The following is a 15,646-nucleotide window of genomic DNA, read 5'->3' as shown; positions in this document are numbered from 1 at the left end:
TTTTATATTTCCTTATTCATGATAAAGGTTTATTATTCATGCTAGAATTGTATTGATTGGAAACCTAAATATATGTGTGAATACATAAACAATTGGGAACATCTTCTACCAGAGATCCGAAGGCAAGATCTTTGTTGCCAAGAATGGAACCTTTCTAGAGAAGGAGTTTCTCTTGAAAGAAGTGAACGGGAGGAAAGTTCAACTTGATGAGGTAATTGTACCTTTTCTCAATTTGGAATGTAACACATCAGAGAAATCCGTTCCCGTGATGCCTACACCAACTAGGGAGGAAGCTAATGATGATGATCATGAAACTTCAGATCAAGTTACTACTGGACCTCATAGGTCGAATAGAGCACGTTCCGCACTAGAGTGGTACAGTAATCCTGTCCTGGAAGTCATGTTACTAGACCATGGTGAACCTACGAACTATGAAGAAGCTATGATGAGCCCAGATTCTGATAAATGGCTTGAGGCCATGAAATCCGAGATAGGATCCATGTATGAGAACAAAGTGTGGACTTTGGTGGACTTGCCCGAACAGAGCACGTTCCGCACTAGAGTGGTACGGTAATCCTGTCCTGGAAGTCATTATACTAGACCATGGTGAACCTACGATCTATGAAGAAGCTATGATGAGCCCAGATTCTGATAAATGGCTTGAGGCCATAAAATCCGAGATAGGATCCATGTATGAGAACAAAGTGTGGACTTTGGTGGACTTGCCCGATGATCGGCAAGCCATTGAGAATAAATGGATCTCCAAAAAGAAGACAAACGCTAATGGTAATGTCACCATCTACAAAGCTCGGCTTGTCGTAAAAGGTTTTCGACAAGTTCAAGGGGTTGACTACGATGAGATTTTCTCACCCGTAGCGATGCTTAAGTCAGTCCGAATCATGTTAGTAATTGCCACATTTTATAGTTATGAAATCTGGCAAATGGACGTCAAAACTACAATTCTTAATGTCTTTCTTAAAGAAGAGTTGTATATGATACAACCAGAAGGTTTTGTCGATCCTAAAGGAGCTAACAGAGTGTGCAAACTCCAGTGATCCATCTGTGGACTGGTGCAAGCATCTCGGAGTTGGACATACGCTTTGATGAGGCGATCAAAGCATATGGTTTTATACAGATTTATGGTGAAACATGTATTTACAAGAAAGTGAGTGGGAGCTCTATGGCATTTCTGATATTATATGTGGATGACATATTGCTGATTGGAAATGATATAGAATTTCTGGATAGCATAAAAGGATACTTGAATAAGATTTTTTCAGTGAAAGACCTCAGTGAAGCTACTTGCATATTGAGCATCAAATCTATAGAGATAGATCAAAATGCTTGATAAGACTTTCACAAAGCACATACCTTGATAAAGTTTTGAAGAAGTTCAAAATGGACTAGTCAAAGAAAGGGTTCTTGCCTTTGCTACAAGGTGTGAAGTTGAGTAAGACTCAAATCCCGACCACGGCAGAATATATAGAGAGAATGAAAGTCATTCCCTATGCCTCGGTCTTATGTTCTATAAAGTATGGCATGCTGTGTACCAGACCTATTGTGTGCCTTTCCATGAGTTTGGCAAGGGGTACAATAGTGATTCAAGAGTAGAGCACTGGACAATGGTCAAAATTATCCTTAGATACCTAAAGAGGACTAAGGTAATGTTTCTCGGTTATGGAGGTGATAAAGAGTTCATCGTAAAGAGTTACGTCGATGCAAGCTTTGACACCGATCCGGATGACCCTGAGTCTGTAGCGATCCAACCCAAATGGATCGAAATCTCTGTTCCTGAGTCCCATCCCTAGATCGGTATGCTGACACACAGTACTCGAGTAATTATAATAGAGTTCAATCACACACTTCATTACATCAAGGTCCTCAAAAGAGTATTTATTACAATAACATGGCCAAAGGCCATCTAAATAAGAATAATTGTGGAAGCATCGAAGGTAAATGAGTCCATCCAACTCCATGGCAAACTAAGTGTAGAACAACGACCTATCACACCTTTAATCCTCGTCGGAAAAGTCTGCGACATGAGACGTTGCAGCCATGTAGGTCAGCACATGGAATATGCTGGCAATTTCACACCATAGAATAATAATGAAAAACAGACTATCTCTATATGCAAATTTAGCTGGTGGAGGCTCTAAGTTTAATTTTTGCATAAAGAAAATTTTAACCTACAACGAAGGATTAAATTTTTTACTTACTACTAAATTAAAATGCCATTATTGAGAAGGTTCCTCCAACTCAATCCCAAAATTCCCAAGTTATTAGTATCCCAATAATTTCATTAAAAAGAGTGATGAGATCAACCAATAATTCACTTCTAGATACTCAAGTTGTCCATAACCGGGGACACAGCTAATCATGATTAGTTTGTACACTCTGCAGAGGTTTGCGCACTTTTCCCCACAAGACTCGACCACCTCCATGATCGGAAGATCGAGACATAGCCTTTCTGAAGTATTTCCTCCAAACCCTGGGTAGACCGATACACCTACTTCCCCCTACATCAGCTAGTCTACCATGGAGAGAGGTCACACAACTTACTCAACTATGCCAGAGCCCATAATAGCTTGTGGTTGCACACGGAAGTTTCTAGGCATGAAATATCTTATGATCCCTTTGAGCCTAGGTGGCAGACCTAGGGTAATCGCACGGGTACTCCGGGATCCCCTTGGGCAAGCACTGGTTTCTCCAGGTGCCCCAAACAATCCAACCATATGTGTATTAAGGTTGCCACCTTATGTTGTCCCAAAATTATTATCTCTCGCAACTTGCATGGATCACACATACCAATCCCCGTCTACAAGCATGGCTAAGCAATATATGACATAACGAATATTCCCGGGGTGATCAAAGGTCATAGGTTCCGACCACATGAACTACAAAGCATAACCACATGTTCCCAATCCTACTCATGCAATCTTTGAGGGTTAAACTAATGCATAGTAAAACCGGGTATTGAAAATTATGATCAAAGTGTGAACTTGCCTTGGTGACGTTCATTGAACTCTAAAGATTCGTAGTGGCAAGCTTCGCACTCCGGATGATCTAGCGTAAGCAAGCAATAACATACATAAGCATACAAGCAAAGATCTAAAAAGAAAACAAATAAAAGACTTTGGAAAACTTCAAAAACAAGCAAATAAAGTTCTTTACAGAACATAATTTTTACAGAAACAAAAGTAAATGGTGTTGGTTTTAACAGAAAGTATATGTCACAAGCTCCGATTTGAAAAAAGAATCACCTAAAACGGAGTTATGAAACTCAAGATATGGCCTAACGAAGTTTGAATTCAAATTTGTTTGAATTCAAATTTTAAAAATTTCAAAAATATTTTTCGTTTTGTTTTTTGGATAGAGGATATTTTTATGAACTAGTAGGAAAAATAATCAACTAAATTGTATCTATAGATTAAAAGATATACAAGAAAGAAGACTTGGTATAGAATCTGAGATTGGAAAAATACTGGAAAAGAGAAAAAATTGGCCAAATGCCAAGTGGCGCCCTCTGATTGGCGGATACCCATGGTTGGGTGCTCGCTGGACTTGTCGCTGGTGACGAGGAAGAAGGCAGCTCTGGTGTGTTTCGGCGAAGGACGTGTGCGGGACAGCGAAGAGCAACGTGAGGCGGATCCGAGGAGCAGTGTCGCGGGGTCGGTATCGTCTCCTGGCATGGTGGAGAAGCCGCCGGAATCAAAGAACTCCGGCGAGCAATTAAGCGGGATAGGTAGGAAGATAGCTCCCGAAAGGAGGGGGATTCGGACAAGGGTTGGGAGGGGCTCGCGGAGGTGCTTTTTATAGGGCTTGGGAGGTCAGAATTCGAGCAGAAGATTGAGTTTAATGGTGGTTGTTCCTCTGCCTCGTAATGGCCACTACGGGCGACTCCAAGGCGCACTAGGAAGGGGAAGGGGTATAGGGGGCGAGGGGAATCCGTTTAGAGGAGTTTTGGAGCAAGGGAGAGGAGGGGAGGGAGTGGGGCGCCGGATGAGGTGTGCTCCTACCATGAACGTACAAGGATGAAGACGACCATGTGGTCGTGAGTAGGTTGGACCTTCCATGGCCCGTGGCTGTCTGGTTTTTTTATTAAACAGATAAAATAAAATATAAAGAGAGAAAATAAAAGCAAATTATATAGGACATATATATATATATATATATATATCAAAAAAATCAGAGAAAGAAATCCTATAAGATGAACTATTTTTCACAGGCTAAAGAAAAACTTTATAAAAAACATTTTTCTGAAAAAATCCAAATGAAACTCAAATTTGAATTCAAAATTTTTGGCATTGTTTTCTTATGACTTTTTGGAGTTTCAAGTTTGCTCCTTTCATACTTTTGAACAAGTATTTGTCAGGGATTTTTTTGGAACAAATTTCAAATGCCAAGTTGAATTCAAAGTCAGATAATACTCAAGTGCCTCTGAAATTTCCAAATGCCACTCAACTCAAACAAAATGCATAGATGCTTAGCTAATAATTGTAAAACATTTCAAATTGAAAATTTGGGATGTTACAGAGTCTCGATCTGGATACATATTGAAAGTGGGAGCAATTAGTTAGAGTAGCTCCATGCAGAGCATCGTAGACATAGAAATTTGCAAAATACATAGGGATCTGAATGTAACAGACCCATTGACCCCTTCCACAAGCAAAACATGATCAAACCTTAGTACTCTTTGGGTGTTAATCACATGGTGATGTTAACTAGATTATTAACTCTAGTGAACTCTTTGGGTGTTGGTACATGGCGATGTGAACTATGGGTGTTAAATCACATGGTGATGTGAACTAGATTATTGACTCTAGTGCAAGTGGGAGACTAAAGGAAATATGCCATAGAGGCAATAATAAAGTTGTTATTTTATATTTCCTTATTCATGATAAAGGTTTATTATTCATGATAGAATTGTATTGATCCGAAACCTAAATAGATGTGTGAATACATAAACAAACACCGTGTCCCTAGTGAGCCTCTACTTGACTAGCTCGTTGATCAAAGATGGTTAAGGTTTCCTAATCATGGACATGAGTTGTCATTTGATAACGAGATCACATCATTAAGGGAATGATGTGATTGACAAGACCCATCCGTTAGCCTAGCATTATGATCGTTCAGTTTTATTGCTATTGCTTTCTTCATGTCAAATACATATTCCTTCGACTATGAGATTATATAACTCACGGATACCGGCGGAATGCCTTGTGTGCTATCAAATGTCACAATGTAATTGGATGATTATAAAGATGCTCTACAGGTATCTTCGAAGGTGTTTGTTGAGTTGGCATATATCGAGATTAGGATTTGTCACTCCGAGTATCGGAGAGGTATCTCTGGGCCCTCTCGGTAATACACATCATAAGCTTGCAAGCAAACGACTAAGGAGTTGGTCACGAGGTGATGTATTACGGAACGAGTAAAGAGACTTGCCGGTAATGAGATTGAACTAGGTATGAAGATACCGACGATCGAATCTCGGGCAAGTAACATACCGACAGACAAAGGGAATAACATATGTTGTCATAACGGTTCGACCGATAAAGATCTTCGTAGAATATGTAGGGCCCAATATGGGCATCCAAGTTCCTCTATTTTTTATTGACCAGAGAGGTGTCTCGGTCATGTCTACATAGTTCTCAAACCTGTAGGGTCCGCACGCTTAACGTTCGATGACGATATTGTATTATATGAGTTATGTGATTTGGTGACCGAATGTAGTTTGGAGTCCCGGATGAGAAACGGACATGACGAGGAGTCTAGAAATGGTCGAGAGGTAAATATTGATATATAGGAAGATGGTATTCTGACACCGGAAGTGTTCCGGGGGTACCGGGTACCTATCGGGTAACCGGAAGGGGTTCCGGGCACCCCCGGCAAAAGATATGGGCCTAATGGGCCAAGAGATGAAACGCACCAGGCACCAGCGGCTGGTGCGCCCCTCATATGGGCCGAACCAGAGGGGTAGGAAAGAGGGGAAGGGGGAAGGAAAGGGGAGGGATTCGGCCTCCCCCTTCCTTCCCTCGTTCCGTCCTCCCTCCTCTTTCCTTCCCCCTCCGACATATAAGGAAGGGGGGCGCCGACCATAGGAAGGCCCCAAGTAGGATTCGGCCTACTTGGGTTGCCTCCCCTCTCCCTCCCACCTATATATATATATATATATATATATATATATATATATATATATATATATATATATATATATATATATATATATATACACACTATACAATTGCCTAGCCGTGTGTAGCACCCCCTCCACCGTTTACACCCCGGTCATATTTTCGTAGTGCTTAGGTGAAGCCCTACGAGGATCACTTCACCATAACCATCACCATGTCGTCATGCTAACGGAACTCATCTACTACCTCGACAACCTGCTGGATCAAGAAGGCAAGGGACGTCACCGAGCTGAACGTGTGCAGAACGCGGAGGTGACGTGTGTTCGGTACTTGATCGGTTGAAGCACGAAGAAGTTCGACTACATCAACGCCATTGTGAAATGCTTCCTCTTACGGTCTACAAGGGTACGTAGACACACTCTCCCCCTTGTTGCTATGCATCTCCATGAATAGATCATTGCGTGTGCATAGATTTTTTTTTGTTTTCCATGCAACGATTCCCTACATTCCAGATGATCCGGGCAAGTGCAAACTTGTCCATTCTTCTGTCTTCTCTTCCACGCTTCCCTCGTGGATGGTGTAGTCATTCCTTGGCACTTACACTCCTCCTCGACATTCGTGAAGCTCCGACAACACCTATGCATGCACGATGGAGGGTCAAGTAGTATACCATCCTTGAAGGGGTCAAGTGAACACATGTAGAGGAGATGATTCACCTTTATGTATGTGAAGTAGATGTCACATGTGTCACTTGCCAAATATACTCTTGACATGGTGATGTATGTAGGATGCTTCACATCACCAGGGGTCCCACAAGCAACCAGGGCGCGCCCTGCGGGGTGGGCGCGCCCTGGTGCATCGTGGGCACCTGGGTGGGCCCCTCTGGTACATCTTTTCTCCATTTTTTATTAATTCCAAAATAAATCTCCATGAAATTTTAGCTCATTTGGAGATGTGCAGAATAGGTATCTCTAACATAGCTTTTTTAGGTCCATAATGCCAGTTGCTGGCAATCTCCCTCTTCATGTAAATCTTGCATATTAAGAGATAAAAGGCATTAGAATTGCTCCATAAAATGTTATATTGATTAAAAATACTATAAATAACAATAGGAAAACATGATACAAAATGGACGTATCAACTCCCCCGTGCTTAGACCTCGCTTGTCCTAAAGTGAAAGTTGATATCGATAATCATGTCCACACGTTTAGAGAGAGAGAGAGAGGTGTCGATAAAAACAAAATACGGACATAGTAGCATCTTGATGTGTATTATAGCAGCAATATTCATTATCATAGAACTTCTCATGAGCAAATACCAATTCATCACAACAACGAAGTATAAGGCATACATTTTCTTGAAAACTAACAAACTATGTTCTCAGTCAACAATGCAATTGCAATTCATCATATTTTCAGGAAGAGTCTCATGTAGGAGCTTTTTAGCAAGTCCACATACTCAACCATAATTTAGTCTTCTATGATTGCTAACACTCGCAGCATATCTACGGAGCAAAAAGTTTCAGCAATACACATAGAAAAGATAAGGGCTTAAAATTTTGCCTCCCAACTTATTCTCCTCAAGGATAATGTCAACAATAATAACTCATGATCACTCATATCCAACTGGATATATATGCCTAGATCTTTCCCCACCACATGATGCTTGCAAAAGAGAAAAATAAAAAGGAATAGAGGACAATACTACCGACTCTTGCATAAAAAGTAAATACATAAAAGTAAAAGATAGACCATTTGGAGAGGGAAGCAGAGGTTGTCATGCACTTTTTGTTTTGGGATGCACAAGCACTTAATGTGAAGGAACGTCACTTTAGATTGCCCCTTGTGATAGCAACCTTTGTTATGCAATCCGTTGCTTTTATTTTTTTTACCATCACATTATCGTACAAAGCTTGTTTTCCCTTACAATAAAAGATCATACATATTTAGGAGAAATTTTTATTGCTTTATCACTAGTGCAGAAAAGCCTAGCTACGGCGTGCCAAAAACAACCTTGGTGGCGTGGACACCCGACGCCACTAATATGGCGCCAGTGTTAAAAATTAGTGCTGGCGTTGCCACCTATGCAAGCAGTATTTTGGATAGTAATGGCGTGTCGCATGGTCAACACCAGCAGTATGAGTCAGCAGTTGTGATGTTCCAAGTTTTCGCAACGCTAGTAATTTGTTTTCAGATTTGAAATAAAAGTTTATATCAACAATCTCAACCAAAATGACAGCATAATCCAGTTTAAGAACAGTCAATAAATCAACTATAAATAGGCCCAATGACACCATTTAATATCAACAATGCACTTATTGATATAGTTCAACAAAGTAGGCAAAGTAACACACATATGAATGTACAAGTTCAAATAAATAGAGGTGATAATAACATGAGATCTTCCATGCATGCCAACTAGCTAACTAGGACTTTTCGGCAGGCAGAGTTAGGGTCATAGTTTGGAGTAAGTGAACCATCATCGCTACCAGCAAGCTTGTAGTAGACCATGATCTCGTCATGATCGTAGTTGAGGTAGAACGTGAATCTCTCCCAAGCTTCCATCTCGTAAGCAATTGCAAGGTCTTTCCAACCAGGGCAACCGAACTAGGTGCGGTTTGCCTCATTGGTGACAAGACAATTGAGGTGTTGGGCCGTCAACATGTTCATCAGGGTGCACTGGAATGTGATGGTGGCATCAACTGGAACTCTAAACTTCTCTAAGAAGTCACGCCTTGCCCCGCAAGGGATGACCTGAGCAAAATCAAAAGAAAGAAGTAGCTAGCTAGTTAGACAATTTTGGGTACAACCATATACATCATATGAAACTCAATCAAAACATGTTCAACTAAAACATATCGTCCTAGTGAGGAAGTCATTCGCAGATCTATGAAGAACTTCTTATCCCTTTGGCATATCACTGAACCACAGGTCTCACATGGGGCACCCATTTACTGCTTTCATAAAGTTCAGGAAAAAAAGCATACATAATAGATGTATAACATAAAAATAAGCATACATAACAGATGCAACATAAGCAGTTAGTATGAACCAGTGCTATCGGGCCATCTAGATATTAAGACATACTTGTAATTAAACAGTTCTACAAACCATGCATAGTACAAACATAAAACATGCATAAAGTTAAATAGTTCATAGAAAATAGGTAGCGCGCACTAAGCTAGTGGCCAGAGGGACCTGCCTCGTAGTTGTGCCTAGTGGACCTACTACCACACCCCTGCTGACCCTCCTCATCACGCTCCAAGGCATCACAGTCTATGGATCCTCCTCCGGGCTCTTCCTGGTTGCATATTGAAGTAAAATCATCTTTTTGGCCTCCACGAGTTTGTCATCTCTCGCAAGCTCGCTCACCAATGTGTCGAAGAGCTCCATCTCATCCTGTTTGTTCTCCTTCCCCTCAACCCTAGTGCATATCCTCATGTCCTCAGGCGCGAGGAGCATCTCGAACTCATGACACTCAAGGAAGTTCAGAATCGCCCCTTCCTAAAAGAACCCTGCTGCCATGGCATCATAAGCGCGCGTCGCTGACTCCGGGTATCCCAATGGACAAGTTCATGGATGACATTGTACTTCCTAATGGTGGCATAGTACTTATTTCCCTTCTGCCGCACACCACCAAACTTCGGAGCCATATGTGACGATGCATATATAACTAACAACTTAGTAAAAAATGGGCATGTTAACGAGTACATGCAAAACCTACAATGTAATAAAACATACACTACAGCTACACTAGTTAAATCATAGTCTACAACTACAGTAAATTCTTTCACTAAAAGTAAACTACATAGAACTACAATAAAAGCACACTATCTAAAATCATAGTCTACAACTACACTAAATTCTTTCACCACAAGTACACTACACAGAACTACAATAAAATCACACTATCTAAAATCATAGTCTACAACTACACTAAATTCTTTCACCACAAGTACACTACATAGAACTACAATAAAATCACACTATCTAAAATCATAGTCTACAACTACACTAGATTCTTTCACCACAAGTACACTACATAGAACTATAATAAAAGTACACTATCTAAAATCATGGTCTACAACTACACTAAATTCTTTCACCACAAGTACACTAGGAGAAGTACAATAAAATTGTACTATCTAAAATCATAGTCTACAAATCATATAATATAATCTTACACTAAAATTTTACACTACTCTTACACTAAAATTTTACACTATTCTTATACACAAATTTCTACATTATTCTACACTACTATTACACTACACTAAGTAGAACTCACCTGCGGCGGCGGTAGATGGTGAGGGGGTGTTGTGGGGTGTGACAGGGGCGGGGGCGGGGGCGGGGTGGAGGCGGAGGCGACGTGGGAAGTGGCGGCTCCGACGGAGGCGACGATGAAGGGGGCTTCGACGGAGGCGATGGTGACAGGGACGAAGGCGACGGTGATGAGGACGGAGGCGACGGCAATGGGGACCGCGGCGGTGGAGGCGGAGGCGACACTGACGGGGGCTTTGGCGGTGGAGGCAGAGGCGGAGGCAGCGGTGGAAGCGGAGGTGACAGCGACGTGGGTGGCAGCGATTTAATGGGGATCGAACGAAGACAGATGGTTGTGTGTGTGGGGGTGTTTTAATCAATCCGGTCGGGGACGGTGGGATAATTGCTGTTGTTGGCCTATGTGGCCAATGCCATTGCTATTATATTGTTATTTTTGTAGTTTTCTTTTTTACTTTTATGTGTTAGACATATTGTTTTTTATATTCATATAGATGTTTAGTTTATTATTTTATTGTTTTATTTTCCCATTATTTATTATATTGTTATTTTTATTAATTATGTTGTGTAAATATGTAAACATATGTACAAGTAAAACAAATAAAATTAGAACACAACATCGATCTCATTAATCTAGTCTAGATACATAATAGTTGAAGGATGAAAATAATAAGAAATAAAAGTGCATATAACTTCTACTACTACACTCTTGATCTAGACTAAGAACATCATCAGTGTAATGATTCCCACAAGAAGAAAAAACTGCTAGCGATCCAGCAGGGAGAATGAGGCCAATCATAACACCAACTAAAAGCGCATATCAAAGAATCTTGAATTTTGGGATTTGGCCGCACATCACATTAGTCTTTAATTGCATCTCATCTATTTGTTGTCTTAGTTCACCAATGGAGTACTCGAGCAACTCGCCCACATACTTTTGCATGAGATCAACCCATATCCATGTGTAGCAATATTTTGTCCCTAACGTCTGTGGATCACAATATACACACACATATATTAATGATCGTGACACTATATATAAAGTTGAATTATGCAAATTAGCAGAAGTAGATCAAGAGGAATTTCCTGTCATATTACCTTTCCACGGTTACGACGGATGTAGAACTCTCACTCTGGATTACTTTGTGTGTATGACATATGCTTATCAGTAGGGCGTCCACTACCGCAAAACAACACAGGTGCTCTCACTCGATTCCCGACAGCTTCGACGCCGGTGGCATAGCTGCATGATCGAAGGGATGTCGCACTATAGCGGAATGATTCGCCAGACAGGGCTGGCTGCATTGGCCGTGGCAAGTACATGTTGGAGCCAACGGGGCCAGAAGAGAACTCGGCCAATGCAGTGGAGTCCCAAACTTTCGACATGCCCCGCCGACATGGGCTCACACACGGGGCTCATGCCGATTCGACAAGCTTCAGTGGGTCCATTGTCACCAAAGCAACTGACTAAGAGGGAGTAGAATTGATGTAGGGTGGAAACCCTAAAGTTGATATTTCACGATTTGGAGGGATTCTTACGAAGAACACGACGAACAAACAAGGAGAAACACGAGGGGAAACACTCAAAGTAATGAGAACAATCACACATGTGCTAGATTCATGAACATAAAGGGTGATACAAGATCCAAATTAAACAAAGGAAGATCCATGAATCCACTTGGGGGATCTTCTCTGTAGAGGCCGCGGTCTCCGACGGAGAAAGTTTCAAGTGGATGAGCAAAGCTCTATCTCCAAAATGAGCTATTACAATGCTAACCCTAAAAGAGATAGGAGGAGGAGTATATATTGTCTAAGTGGGCGAAGGGGTACATGGGCTTCGACACAACACGCTGTAACACATTGGTGTCGGATGTCCGACAGTTATCGAACGTCCGATAGTTATCGGACGTCCGATGGCTCGTAAGGGCCTGGTCATCCGGTACTTGTCAGATGTCCGACCTTTTGGCTTGGGTGGCTTGGCATCGGATTTCCGGTCGGCGTCGGACATCTGAGGCCTCGATTGTCCGGTCGGCGTTGGACGTCTGAGGCTTCGGTCGTCTGGTTGGTCTCAAACTTCTGGCGTTTTGGCTCAGAGCCGCAGGTATCGGATTTCTGGTGGGGGCCGGTTGTCCGGTGGCTAGAGGGTCTCGGTCATCTGGTCCTCGTTGGCCATTTGGTTGTTGTAGCATTCTCTGGTTGGGCCTTCTGGCTGGTGAGGCCTCCAGGGGTCGGACGTCCAACGGCGATCGATCGTCCGGTGGCTGTCAACTCAAGCAGCTTCTTCTCTTGGTCCTTACGCTTGATGTACTCGCCATCTTGTCTGTTGGGTGTAGCTGCTCCATGGCCTTCCTCCAAGTACCTAGTCACACATAGGGTCTCCACTTGAGGTAGTAGCCATGTCTCATATGTAGAAAGTGGTAGCTCAGAGAGGACCAAGTTCACCTTAGTTTCTATAGCCTTTGCTCGACCTCTTGTCATTGGTCCAAGTGGTGTCGTGGGAGACGTAGGTAGGTCCATGGGGATGACCGTAGGATGGTCTGCATCATCTCCCACCCCCCTTGGGAAAGATCCAACCTCAGATCGAAAGCCTCATCACCATGGTAGGGAGGGAGGTCCTTGACATTGAAGATGTCGCTCCCGGAGTACTTGTCGCGTGGTAAGTCGATCTTGTACGCATTGTTGTTGTAGTGCTCGAGCACCTTAAGGGTCCATTGGCTTGTGGTCGTAGCTTGGACTTGGATTCATTGGGAAAGCGTTCCTTGCAAAGGTTTAGCCATACAAGATCTCCAATGTTGAATATCATGGGTTGCTTGATGATGTTAAGCTTGGTCACGAGTCGTTGAACTTCGCGCTCAATGGTGTGCCTTGTATCTTCATGCATCTTCTTGAGGTAGCTCACTCATGCACTTGCGTCCATGTTGATGCGCTCTTGTAGTGGTAGAGGTAGAATGTCTAATGGGGACAATGGGTCGAAGTCGTAGATGACCTCGAAGGGGGACTTGCCGGTAGTAGAGTGTCTTGCGCGGTTGTAGGCGTACTCGATGATGGGTAGACACTCCTCCCACTCTTTGATGTTCTCCTTGATCAACACGCGTAGGAGAGTGGATAGCGTTCGGTTCGTGACCTCCGTTTGGCTGTCGGTTTTAGGATGGTATGCTGAAGAGAACAAAAGCTTGATTCCGAGCTTGGCGCATAATGTCTTCCAAAAGTAGCTTAGGAACTTGATGTCGCGGTCCGAGACAATCGTCTTTGGAACTCCATGTAGACACAAGATTTCCCTACAAAAGAGATCTGCAACATTTGAAGCATCATCTATCTTGTTGCATGGTATGAAATGTGCCATTTTAGAGAATCGATCCACAACAACAAACACGGAATCTTTGCCATTCCTAGTTCTAGGCAAACCAAGCACAAAGTCCATACTAATATCTTCCCATGGGTGATACGGAATAGGGAGTGGCATATAGAGACCATGGGATTGAGCTTTAGACTTAGCTTTGCGACATGTAGAGCATCGGTTGGTGAAGCATGAGACGTCGCAGAACATCTTGGGCGAAAAGTAGTTCTTCGAGAGCGTAGCAAATGTCTCATCGCGTCCAGTGTCCAATAAGTCCTCCATGAGCCTCTTGCAAAATAAAAAAACAAAGAGAAGACTTGGGGATACATAGTTTGTTAGCTCTCATTAGATAATATCTTTGATGTAATAGCGTTCCCAAGATGTATGCATCAAACATTTGGCATATGGAATAGCAAAAGTAGGATCATGCGCATACTAGTCTTTTATGTGCTCAAAGCCAATGAGATTCAATTAAAGTTGGTTAACAAACATGCATCTATGGGAAAGTGCATCCGCCACAACATTCTCTTTGCCTTTTATATACTTGATGACACAAGGAACAGACTCAATGAATTCACTCCACTTAGCATGATGCTTCTTCAACTTAGTTTGACCCGTATGAAGAATGAATTCATGAGGGCGGAGATAATGCTCCCAAACATGCAAGACTCTCACTAAAGAATATAGTTCTTTGTCATAGATGGGGTAGTTAAGTTGCGCTCCGGAAAGTTTTTCACTAAAGTAAGCTATGGGGCACTTCTCTTGCATCAACACACCTCCTATACCGTAACCGCCAGCATCGCAATGTATCTCAAATGGTTTATCAAAGTTGGGTAATGCAAGCAAAGGGGCATGCGTAAGCAAATTCTTAAGCTCATTGAATGTGGTATCTTGAGATGGTCCCCAAACAAATGGTGCATTTTTCTTACTCAAGGCATGTAAAGGTAAAGCGATGGTGCAAAAATCCTTCACGAAACTATGATAGAAACCGGCTAAGCCAAGGAAACTTCGCACTGGTTGCAAGTTGGTTGGTTGGTTGTGGTCAAGTTTTAATAGCATTGTTCTTGGATTCATCTACATGAACACCCTTAGAAGACACAATGAAACCAAAGAAAACAAGATTATCAAAACCAAAAAGGCATATGTCCATATTAGCATAAAGGCGCTCTTTTCTAAGAGTTTGCAAAATGGTTCTAAGATGGTTGACATGATCTTTGAGAGATTTGCTAAATATAAGAATATCTTCAAAGTAGACCACAACAAATATGCCAATGTAGGGGCGGAGAACAAAATGCATCACATGCATAAAGGTGCCGGGTGCTTCGGATAAGCCCATAGGCATGACCAACCATTCATACAAGACAAACTTGGTTTTGAAAGCGGTTTTCCATTCATCACCCTCTTGGATGCAATTTTGGTAATAGCCACTCTTAAGGTCAATCTTAGAGAAAAAGGTGGCTCTGCTAAGCTCATCTAGCATATCATCAAGGCGTGGAATGGGGTAGCGATAACGAACGGTGATAGCATTGATAGGACGACAATCGAAACACATGCGATATGTACCATATTTCTTGGGAACAAGGATTACCGGTACAACACATGGGCTCAAGCTTTCTCGTATAGGACCATTGTCGATTAGTTGTTGTACTTGGCGTTGAATATCCTTGGTTTCCTCGGGGTTGATGCAGTAGGGTGCTTTGTTAGGAAGAGGTGCTCCGGGGATGAGGTCGATGCGGTGTCAGATGCCCCGAAGAGGAGGTAGACTCAGAGGTGGCTTGTTGGGAATACATCTTGGAATTCCTGCAATAGAGAATATAGTCCTTGCCACTTCATCCTTGCACAAAAGGACATATTGCATAACACTTTATGAGTTCTCACACACTTCTCTCATCTCACTT

This window comes from Triticum dicoccoides, chromosome 4A (genome assembly GCF_002162155.2).
Source record: "Triticum dicoccoides isolate Atlit2015 ecotype Zavitan chromosome 4A, WEW_v2.0, whole genome shotgun sequence".
NCBI classification, from domain to species: Eukaryota; Viridiplantae; Streptophyta; class Magnoliopsida; order Poales; family Poaceae; genus Triticum; species Triticum dicoccoides.
This window is presented reverse-complemented; position numbering follows the sequence as displayed.